This window comes from Nycticebus coucang, chromosome 21, assembly GCF_027406575.1.
Source record: "Nycticebus coucang isolate mNycCou1 chromosome 21, mNycCou1.pri, whole genome shotgun sequence".
Lineage (NCBI taxonomy): Eukaryota > Metazoa > Chordata > Mammalia > Primates > Lorisidae > Nycticebus > Nycticebus coucang.
In genome coordinates, this window is record NC_069800.1 from 23,548,606 (window position 1) to 23,560,398 (window position 11,793).

Consider the following 11,793-nt stretch of genomic DNA (forward strand, 5'->3'; position numbering starts at 1 on the left):
TATTTATTTGTTTCCAGAAGTTATTGATTCTACCTTTTCTCATATTATTATATAGAATTTAAAAGTAGGTAACATATTCTTATTGTTCAAACATGAAATAGATATACTGAGAAGTCTTCCTTTTACCCCATCCACACCTACCCATCATTCCTATTCCCTCTTGGTTTCTTGATTTAACACATTTGTTTCTTTCTTGTATATCTTTGCATGGCTTATTTATATGGAGAGTCATCAAGGGTGAATGACGAGAAAGCATACACAAGAGGTCATGTGGAAAAGCACTTACTGGGAAAGAAATTCATAGAGACATGAGGTTAGCAGGTGTGTGTCCTCCATTGTGCATCGCACTCTATGAGGTAGCAGAAAGGAGTCTAGAGGACCAGACTCCAGCCCTTGGGTGGTGGGATGCATGGCTCCCTTTCCCAAGCATGGTCAGAGGGCAGGGTCCAGGGTCAAAACTTGTGGCTGAAGCTATGTGACAATAGTTTATTGCTCTAAGTCAGGACCAATGTTCTCCTCAGATGTTTCCAGGATCAATTGCCTTACCCTGGCAGTTTTTTATGGAGCTCTAAATGAGGTCATGACCTTTTCTGAGAGCACACCCAGTAGGGAATAAATTAAGTTAAATTTTACCTCTCAGCTTGCCCCTTATCCCAAGGGGTGGGTGCTCTGTATTATTTTCCACTCTGTCAGGAATGCACCCCATTTTAATCTGTAAGATTAAGTCTCTCATATTGCTACAGGACAGACTGGGGGATGGTTAGGACATAAATAGGAAAATGGAGCCATGAGTAATACCTGAGGCCTTCCCTGGCACAGAGCTCAGGAAGTTTAGCACCAGTGCAGAGGAAGGTTCCAGGTTGCTGAGTTCTCTCAATAGCCCTTCCTCCTGCTTCTGTGTACAGGGCATTGAGCATTCTGACTTCCCACTGCTGCTGATGTTTATGCAAGTGGTATGTTGGTCCAGAAAAAGATGCTCTTTATCTGGCCAACAGATAATGAAGTGATTCTGTTGTTAAATGCACCTATAGTTTTGGTCAATTTGCTGGGTCTTTGAGACACAGGTTAATTGGCCTAGATGTCTAGCAGTCTATTTTGCTGTCATCAGCACAATTATTCCCCACCTGGGAGTTAGGACATAGCCAAGGTTGGAGACTGCTGTGTTGCCTTCTGGGGAAATCATGGACATGAATTGTTCAGATCTCTTCTCAGGAAAGAACCTACTGCAAGGAATGCAAACAGCTGATGGAGCCCAGCTGTAGAGCCTTCAATGAGCCCATACTGCTCCGGAGCCTCTCCTACCCAATGCCTGAACAACATGTGGGTAATATGCCCGGGGATTTTATATTCAATTCTTTGCACTGGAGCTCTCCAGCGGGGTGGGTGAAACTTTATCAGGGCTGTACCATAATCCGAGCCTTTTCCTGCACCATTGTCCTGTCTTTTCCCTTCTCCATTCATGGGTGTCAGGCCTTCAACATGTCTCAAGGTTTGCACCCTTTACATTCTGCAGACTTTGCCTTCGATAAATCCCTTATACTTCTAGCTCCCCCTTAGGACCTGCTCATAGAGATCCTGAATTGGCAAACCTGCCCAAGGGAGCTTATTCTTTTTACACCTGGATGGGAAGAGATCTTGGAAGAGAGTCTAGGAAACGTGGAATGGCTGGAGGAGCACCCACACCCTAAGCTCAGATTGCATTCAACTGAGGCAATGGGGGGAAAGTCTGTTGATCTATGTGGGAAGGACAGCTCAAAGGAGCCTCATTTCACAGTCTAGAAAGTGCTTTATATAGCCATAAGGGCCAACCAGTGAGTTGTGCTTCCCCACACTGGTGAATGTAAGCACTGTGTGAATGGAGTTGGCTAAAGTCAGCATCTGCAGCTTCAGTCCAGAGGTTAAAACTACATAATTCAGGCCTGCAGCCTTGATCTCAAGTCTCTTCTGATAACTTGGGAAACTGTCATCCTAGAAAGTGGGGAAGATTCTACTGATTTGGCATGCTTGGCCTTGGGACCTAATATTTCTAGTAGACATTGGAGTCATTGGTAAGTAATAGGTGATGTAATTAATGGAGTATGCCAAAATATTGGAGATACTAGAAGCAGTGTTTCAGGAGACATGGTAATAGAATGACTACCACCTCATCCTAAGACCTAGCAGAGTGTGACAGATGCAAATACATAACATATTAGAGGCCCCAACTGTTCAAAATGCAACAATGAATGTCAAGTGACCTAGGTGACAACCCAAGAGCAGTCCAAATGCAAGAGAAGTGGTAGTCATCAGCCCTTCCATCACTACTATAAGCTCCCTACACAGAAGTTTAGGGTTACAGACAATTGGCTGCTTCCTTAGGGCAAGTGAGACCTTATTTCTCATAAGCACATGATAATATGAACATATTCTTATTATTAGATGACAACTCAGTAAGGTTTCATAACCTTTGTACATAAGTGTCTCACAGTTGTGTTTGGTCGACTTGTGGCAGTGCCTTGCTGAGTGGCATTCATTATTGCTGTTATGAATTTTTTTATTAGTATTAAATCATAGCTGTGTAGAGTTTTTGTATGCTATCGCATACAAAATATATTGGAGCTTGAATCAGAGCAATGAACAAACATTCATCAATTTCTTGTTAAACTTGGCAAAGAATGGAAATGAAATTAGGGACATGTTAATCCAAGTTTATGGGGATAATGCCAGAAGAAAGTGATAGTATACAAAAAGATTAAACATTTTTCTGGAGGGAGAAAAAGCGTTACTAATGCAGGGTGTTCAGTAATGGGCAGCACTGACAAAACATTGTAAAAAGTTATCAAATTATGCATCAAAATTATGGGCTAACTGTGAGAAGCACAGACCACATAAACACTGTTAGAGAAACAGGAACATCTCAGTTGAAAATCTTAGCATGAGAAAGGTGTTTGCAAAAATGGGTTCTTGCATCATGACAATGTACCAGTTCACATGACACTGTGGTGTGTGAAGGAGCTTCTGGCCAGTAAACAAATAACTGTATTGGAACACCCTCCTTACTCACCTGATCTGGCCCCAAATGACATTTTTCTTTACCCAAAGTAAAAGGAAATATTGAAAGGAAGACATTTTGAAGACCTTCAGGACATCAAAGATAGTATGATGACAGCTTTGATGGGCATTTCAGTAAAAGAGTTTTAAAACTGCTTTGAAGCATGGACTAGGCACTGGCATTGGCACATAGCTTCCCAAGGGGAGTATTTTGAAGGTGATTAGAGTGATATTCAGCAGTGAGGTATATAGCATTTTTTCTAGGATGAGTTTGTGAGCTTCATGGTCTGCATATAACTTTTCATTTATCAATATGTCTATGTCGCTTGGATAAACAAACAGTCCCTGTGTTTTCTCCAACCCTTTGGGAATTTCTAAGATGAGCATATTTACCAAGCATGAAGGGAATCTACAGGGATGGCTGCCTCTGTCCTTTTCTGTTCCTTTTTTTTTTTTATTGTTAAATCATAGCTGTGTACATTAGTGCAATCAAGGGGTACAATGTGCTGGTTTCATATACAATCTGAAATATTCTCATCAAACTGTTCAACGTAGCCTTTGTGGGATTTTCTTAGTTATTGTATGTAGACATTTATATTCTGCATTTAGTAAGTTTCGCCTGTACCCATTCCTAAGATGCACCGTAGGTGTGGTTCCACCCATTACCCTCCCTCCACCTCAACCTACCCCCTCCCTTCCCCTTCCTTGGCTCTTTCCCCATAGTCTTGTGCTATAGTTGGGTTATAGCCATATGAAAGCCATAAATTAGCTTCATAGTAGGGCTGAGTACATTGGATACTTTTTCTTCCATTCCTGAGATACTTTGCTAAGAAGAATATGTTCCAGCTCCATCCATGTAAATATGAAAGAGGTAAAGTCTCCATCTTTCTTTAAGGCTGCATAATATTCCATGGTATACATGGACCACAATTTGCTAGTGCATTCGTGGGTCGATGGGCACTTGGGCTTCTTCCACTAATCCATTCCTTTTGGAAGGATGTTTGGAGAATACTTAAAGATCTAAAAATAGACCTGCCATTTGATCCTATAATTCCTTTACTAGGAATTATACCCAGAAGACCAAAAATCACAATATAATAAAGACATCTGTACCAGAATGTTTATTGCAGCCCAATTCATAATTGCTAAGTCATGGAAGAAGCCTTTTCTGTTCTTAATTTTCAGGTTCCATTGGAGAAAGTAGATAAGCTAATAGACATTTTGAGTGTGAGAAAATTGTTTTTAACACAGAAAGGCTTCTAAGACACCTGCCTGATTAAATTTGATTGTTTAGAACTGATTGATTGACAAAATACTCAATGACCGCAAGTTACTCTGAGTTCATGTGAATTTAGCTGTTTTCTGATAGTTTTTTAAAAATGAATCACAATAGCATATATATGCAGTATATGTATGTGCATAAATGTATACATGAAAAATGTTAGTACTTATAAAAGTGAGATGTAATATTTATTTAGATGACAATATTTAGTGTTCATGCAGGTCATTAGAACCCTTCTTAGTTTCTGAAAAAATAGATACATCATTTTAACAGCTGACATCAGACATTCTTTTATAATGAAGAATCTTGTTTAGGTAAATGCTTCAAAAGCTTCTTGGGATGGAAAGGAAGCCCCTAAAACACGATGCCAGAAATGACTGGATTGTTCTATGTGAGATGAAGAAAGGAATTTGTTTCTTTCTGGAGAGGATATGTGGGGAGATGGAGTAAAGCAGGGATTTGGGGCTTGGTGTGGGGTTAGGAGAATGCATGGGTGAGGTGTGCATGAACAGCTTTTGTGGTGTGGATACTAAAGGCTTTGTAAGAAATGAATGTTTCATGTTTACTCCAAAGTTTCTCTTTACAATGTCTCTGTATAATCCCTTTCTTTGTCCCTGAATCTTCAGTAAAGATTACCAAACACACAAGTTGCCTTCTGTGAGAAGTCTTTTTGTAGGGCATACATGGGATGGTGGGATGATTCATAAATGAAGAAAGCATCCAGAACTAGATGTGCCCTGAGAACCAAAAGCTTTGGAAAGTCTCAGAAGGCTTGAGAAGGGTTCTGGGATCTACAGGGTATGTGTGGGGGTGGTAATGGGAGAATGGTACAACTGTTTAAGAAAATTTTAGCTACATCTTGAAAGACTGTGAATCACCAGTTAATTTTTAGGTTTAATTTATTCTTTACTCGCCAAATTTTTGTTGAAGACTTACAATATCCTAGGTACTCTTGTAGGTCCTGGAGACATAGTACCTACCTGTGTAGCGCTTATATTCTAATAAATGAAAGGGCAGAAAACATGCACAGTATAACCTCAGTTAGTAAGAGGGCTATAATGAACAAAGCAAGGGCATGAACAAACCAAAAACACCTCTTGGGAGGTGCTTTTCCACATATAGGCTAGTCAGACCAGCCTTCTTAGAGGAAGGGTATTTAAGGAGAATCTGAAAACACAATAGGAAAGAGCATTTAAACTGAATGGCTAGTGAAATAGCAAGAACAAAGTCCCTGAGTCAGAAGTCTGCATGAATTGTCTGAGGAACAGCAAGAAGATCCGGGTGGCTTTAGTGCACTGAACAAGGGGTAAAATCTGGGTGAGAACAAGAGTCGTGGGTATGAGGCATCTTGTTAGGGGTTTTGCCAAGTTTGGAAAGGACTTTGAGTTTCATTCCACGTGTGGGTGAACCCACTAGGATGCTCTAGTAAGAGTGTAATAAATATTAGCTATATTTTCAAAGGCTCACTGTGGGTGCTGAGTAGAGAATAGACTATAGCTGGATAAGGTGGAAATAAGAGATCAGATAGGCCTACTGTATCTGTCTAGGAGAGAGAAGATGGTGTCTTGAACTAAATCATGGGTCAGTGCAGCAGTGAGCAGTTGTCTGACCAAGGATATGTTGTGAAGGATTATCTAGTAATCCATTTATGGATTCAGTGTGAGTTGTGTAGACTCTGTGAATTGTGACAAAAATATGGAAGTCCAGGGCAACTTTGCAGCAACTCAAATGTCATATTTCAAACAATGAGAATCATGTGAATGGAAGATTTTATTTTAAAATCATCTCATAAATCAGTTAAAAAAAATAAATTAGCACTATTTCCACTTAAACATTGTGCTTTTGATGATGATTGTGATTGTGGATATAGTTTATAAAAACACAATTTTTATGATAGACATATGATATAGCTACTATTCTTAGTGGTTGAAGACTTTATAAGTAATTTATCACTTAGTGCAGTGGTTCTCAACCTTCCTAATGCCGTGAACCTTTAGTACAGTTAAAAGGGGTCACGACCCACAGGTTGAGAACTGCTGACTTAGTGTTTGTGAAGGTAATAATAAAGGATCCCGAATTAGAATGTTACATTATTGTTGGGTCATTTTCTATCAAATAATTTGTTATCACACATTTTAATATAAAAAAGTATGCCTAAAGGGCGGCGCCTGTGGCTCAGTCAGTAAGGCGCCAGCCCCATATACCGAGGGTGGCGGGATCAAACCCGGCCCCGGCCAAACTGCAACCAAAAAATGGCTGGGCGTTGTGGCGGGCACCTGTAGTCCCAGCTACTCGGGAGGCTGAGGCAAGAGAATCGCTTAAGCCCAGGAGTTGGAGGTTGCTGTGAGTTGTGTGAGGCCACGGCACTCTACCGAGGGCCATAAAGTGAAACTCTGTCTCTACAAAAAAAAAAAAAAAAAAAAAAAAGTATGCCCAAGAAAGCATAATGGAAATTATTGTAATAATCAGGAATCTTTATAAATGCTGTAAGAATATGCATTCCTGTTTAGGCTGATTTTAAGTTGGAGACGTCTCATTTAAAATATGAGTTTTGATGTTTTATGCTTGGTTCTTTGAACAAGTCATTTAACTGGAGCATGATTTTAAAATTAATAGCTTGAAATGATGATATTCACTAGGCAAAGTAGTTAATGAGGATTTAAGAGTGATTAGCTAATGCCTACCATAGAAAAGGACCTTGTTGATTTTATTCACATGCAAATTATTTATATTGATATAGAAAAATATTTTGTTACTGATCTGTTTAATATTTGACACTTAATAATATTTATCATACCCTTAATATTTAATTTCTCTAAAGCAATCGTTTTTAAACACTGGCAATTTGCACCCCTAAGGATCATTTGGCAAAGTTTGGGGATATTTTTGATTGTCATAACTTGAGGGTACTCCTAGCATCCACTGGGTAGAGGCCAGAAATGGGGCTAATTATCCTTCAATGCACCAGACATCCCTTCTCCACATTCTACTCAGAAACAAAGAATTATCCAGCCCCAAATTTTAGTAGTACAAAGGTTAAGAAAACCCTACTTTAAAACATAGTCAAAACATACAAAATGGTTCCATATGTAACTACATTTTTGACCACTGGCTTTAATTTGAGTATGGTGAAATGCATCACAAGAGCCTTAGGAAATACTAAAAAGATGTTTCTACTGCATTAACTATCCTATTAGTACTCAGCAAATACCTACTTTTATTCCTTACCATGGGCATTTTTGGCCACCTCATTAATGCTAGGCTCAGTTATGTGACTAGTTTCAGACAGTGAAATGTTAGTAGATGTGATTCAAATAATAGCTCTAACTGGACTTGTATGGTGTGGCCTTCCCTTTACTTCCCTAACACTTACCATTAGAAACTTCTTTAAGTATCCTTTGTTGAAGAATACAATGGACACTTGGATCATACCCAAGCCTATGCCAAGCTAAGTCCACCTGATGTGCAGACAGAAACACAAGTACCTGGCTAAGCCCAGATAAAGACCTGAAATACTAATTGTTGTAAGTTGCCCAGTTTTGAGATGGTTGGTTATACAGCATTATTGTAGCAGTAGTTGATGCGTTCAGAAGACATTTACTAAGTGTATTGCATATTCAGTGGACCTGAATAAGGAAGAGCAGAAATTGGAATATGAAAAGAAAACAATATAATTACATGGAGATTTTTATAATTAATAAATGTCTCTAAAGATCCTGGGAATGGGCTTGGCACCTATAGCACATTTTTTATGGCACCAGTCACATACACTGAGGCTGGCAAGTTCAAACCTGGCCGGAGCCAGCTAAACAACAATGATAACTGCAACAACAACAACAACAACAACAAAAAATAGCTGGGCATTGTGGTGGGCACTGCAGTCCCAGCTACTTGGGAGGCCGAGGCAAGAGAATCACTTAAACCCAAGAGTTTGAGGTTGCTGTGAGCTGTGATGCCACAGCACTCTACCGAGGGTGACATTCTTAATTTTGGGGTATGGATTCTATATACAGTAGAACCTCTGTGAGTTGACCTCCTCAGGGACTGTCTAAAAATAAATTAAATAAATAAAGATCCTGGGAATAAATCTGGCTTTTAAGGCTGAAGGATTTCAGAAGTGTCTTTGGCATTTGCTGTCTGGACGCTTGGACATTATCATATCTTGAATGAACATTTCTCTAAAACTGTCAAGTCAGAGACAATGGTATTAGCAGTGATTATGTTTTTGTGATCATTTCACAACTGTTAATGTACGTAATTTGTGAGCGGGTGGAAGAGTGTCTTAAACTCATTAAATTTTCTCTTTTTTTCTTTCTTTCTTTTTTTTTTAGCCTTAGGCATTATTTTTATTCACTTGGACACTGTACAAATACTACAATTTCTTTCTGCTGCAAAAAGTATAAAATTAATCTTTTATATAGGAATCCATTTGTTACTGTAAATCTTTCTAAATTTCTGCAGGTGGCTCTACATGAGGGTAAATGAATAAATGGAAATAAGGGGGGGCAATGGGGCAGCGGGAGGTTGGGCCAATCCTCAGGGACAGAGCACCCAGATTCCTAACTGGAGACCTCTGTTCCTTCCTGTTAGCACCTCCCTACCACCATCGGCAGGTTGTCAGGGCTAAGGGCCCAGCAGAAGAGGGGGCAACTGAGTGGTCCAGGAGGAGCTGGAGGGTCAAGGGTTGGGGAGCAGCAAAGAAAGCTGGGCATGATATTGGGAAGTACCCAGTTCCACCCCACCCTTTTCTCCTAGAGGATGACCCGCTGGCAGGAACAGGGCAGTGGGGCTGGACAAGCTGCCCTAAGGGGGCAATGGTGAGTGCCATTGGGTGACAGCTCAGCCTGCTATGAACAAGCCTCAGGACAGGAGAAACTAACATTTGGGCTCCATGGTGGTGGGGGCTGAACCCCTTTCCTCTACACTACTAGCACAGTGCAAGTCCAGAGCAGGAATGGGAGCTGTGGTCAGAACTGCGCAGAGGGGAGGCTGGGCAATCAGGAGTCTGTGGCTCTCAAGCTGTGTAAGGGTGAGTGGGGGAGGTCCCTAAGCAGCCCCTAGGTCAGTCCTGGCCACACAAGGGATGTCCCTGTCAGTCAGAGGTTGAGAACAGGCACAAAGAGGTCACAGACACCTGTGCTCTCATCAGGTTGTAGATGTAATTGTGGCCTCCCAGGGGTGAAGGGAGGTGGAGGAGGGGGGCAAACACTTCTGAGGACATGAACTCCTCCAGTAGCTCTGAGCTCGTGCACTCTGTTGTGGGATCAAAGGTTTCTGACAGCTCTTTGTGGATTCCAGAACTGTGATCTGAGCTGCTATGCTGGCCACCCCCAGGACTTCAGTGCTGCCAGAAACAGGGGCTGGGGTGCATGGCTGGTGACTGCTTGGGCAGAGGTGGAGGGGTAGATACAGCAGGTGGGCTCTGGAGCAGATCTTCAGGTGGTGGCACAAGCATAGCCACAGGTGGTGAGCTCCATGCCTCCTGTTCACCAGCAGCACCTTGATGAGGCCACTCACACTCTTTAGGTGAATCTGGCACTTCTTCTGCCCATTGAGACACTATGGGATGGGCACCTCCAGGCTGGTGTCTGATGGGGCCGGGTTGGCCAGGAGGGTATCTCCAGCAAAGCATGTGCAGATGTTCTCATGAGTCACGTAGGCCAAGCAGCTGTTCTGTACGTCCTCTGTAACGTTCCAGATCCTTTGCTGCACTCACACCTTGTGCTAGTCCAGTTCTTGCTCCCACTGCATCAGCTCCTTGACCTCTGCTTTGAGCTCAATCAGCTTGTCCGCAATCTCTCGGGTATTGCAGCCAGGCCCCACACCCTTCCACTGGGTGTCATAAATCCACCGCTTCTGGCACACAGCTAGGGTGTCAGCAGCTTGAGGTCAAGCGTGCGGGCCTTGGCCTCCTGCAGAAGTGACACGAACTTGGCGGTGAGAAGTCCCAGGCTTGGAATACCCAGGGGCGGTGGTGCCTGTGGCCCTGTCTCCGCCGCCATCACGCCTGCCTCAACTCATTAAATTTTCAAAAGTGCTGGGGGTGTTCTTTACTCCTCTCATCAAACAGAGTAAAATGAAAACCCTAGTAAGAATTCTTTTTTTTAGTGTAAAAATCATTTTATTATACAACAACCATACAGAATGCTTTTTATCTAAAAAAGGAACATAGTTTCTCCAGACTTCCTATCCACCCCAGTCATGATAGCAGGTCCTTAAGATATAAGTACTTTCAAAAGAAAACAAAATGTTATCCTTGTTTTCCAAATAATGAAGCCTCTAGAAACATCCATAAAACGATATAGAAACATTGAAAAGAACTAAAATGGACTCCTACCCCAGTAAGAATTCTTAATCTTTGGAAATGGATGCTATATACAGTAGAACCTCTGTGAGTTGACCTCCCAAGGACTGTAACAAACTGGTCAACACATGGACTTGGTGAACATAAGGAACTAGGCCTTCTGTACTGATACATACAAGTGGCATATATCTGTTTTTTTTTTTTTTAATTAAATCATAGCTGTGTACATTAATGTAGTCATGGGGTACAATGTGCTGGTTTTATATACAATTTGAAATATTTTCACCAAACTGGTTAGCATAGCCTTCATGGCATTGGTTATTGTGTTAAGACATTTATATTCTCCATTTTGTATATCTGGTCTGTGAAAATTAGGTCAGCTTAAGGAGGTGGTCAGTATAGAAAGGTGTTGGCTCTCGAGGTTCTACCGAATTTGGCTTTCAGTTGGAACTTTCTGGAATAGTAGTCCTCCATTCTCTGAGCTCTCATTAGCCATCAAAACTTGCTTTCTTTTTCTCCCTATTTCATACTACTTCTTTGTAACTTGCTTACTGATAGGTGTACTAGGCAGCAGAATTTGGGGGGATAAAAACCATGACATGTGAGCCATCTGTTGTGGCATATGTGCTTCTGTAGTTACTCAGCATTTGGCAGGGTCATAATCATGATTTAAAACTTTATTTGAGTGGAAAATAGGAATTGTGATGACTTAGCACTTGCATGCATGTGTACATGACATAGCATTTGTATGTATATTTAGGGCGAGTGAATGATCAAAATATGGTTGTGAGTCAGAACCATCTGGGTCTGGAAGGAAGACTAGAGTGTGGGCAGCTTGAAAGATGATCTCTGTCCAGATGGCAGAATATCTGCTTTCTGTGCCAAGCCAGCTTACAGAGGAATGGCTTGTGGTAGAACCAAGTCATGCATGTTTCTAAGTTTAGCTATGACCAACAAGCCCTTGTTGACTTTTATAAGAAATTAAACATTTTACTTTGAGATACGTGTAGGTGCATGTGTACTTGTAATAAATGACATGTCTCTGACACTGATGTAGTCTTGATACAGAATGTTTCCATCACCAAAGGCTCCCTCCCTTTACAGCAACACCTACATCTCTCCTGCCTCCCCTGCTTCCTCAATCTTGGCAATGACCATTCTCCTTCCCATTTCTATA

General features: G+C 41.3%; 1 pseudogene; it reads right to left on the reverse strand.

The window, feature by feature from the left end:
* Positions 1-9,457: 9,457 nt before the first annotated feature.
* LOC128573476 (transcription factor E2F4-like) lies at positions 9,458-10,314 on the reverse strand (annotated as a pseudogene).
* Between the last annotated feature and the right edge of the window lie 1,479 nt (positions 10,315-11,793).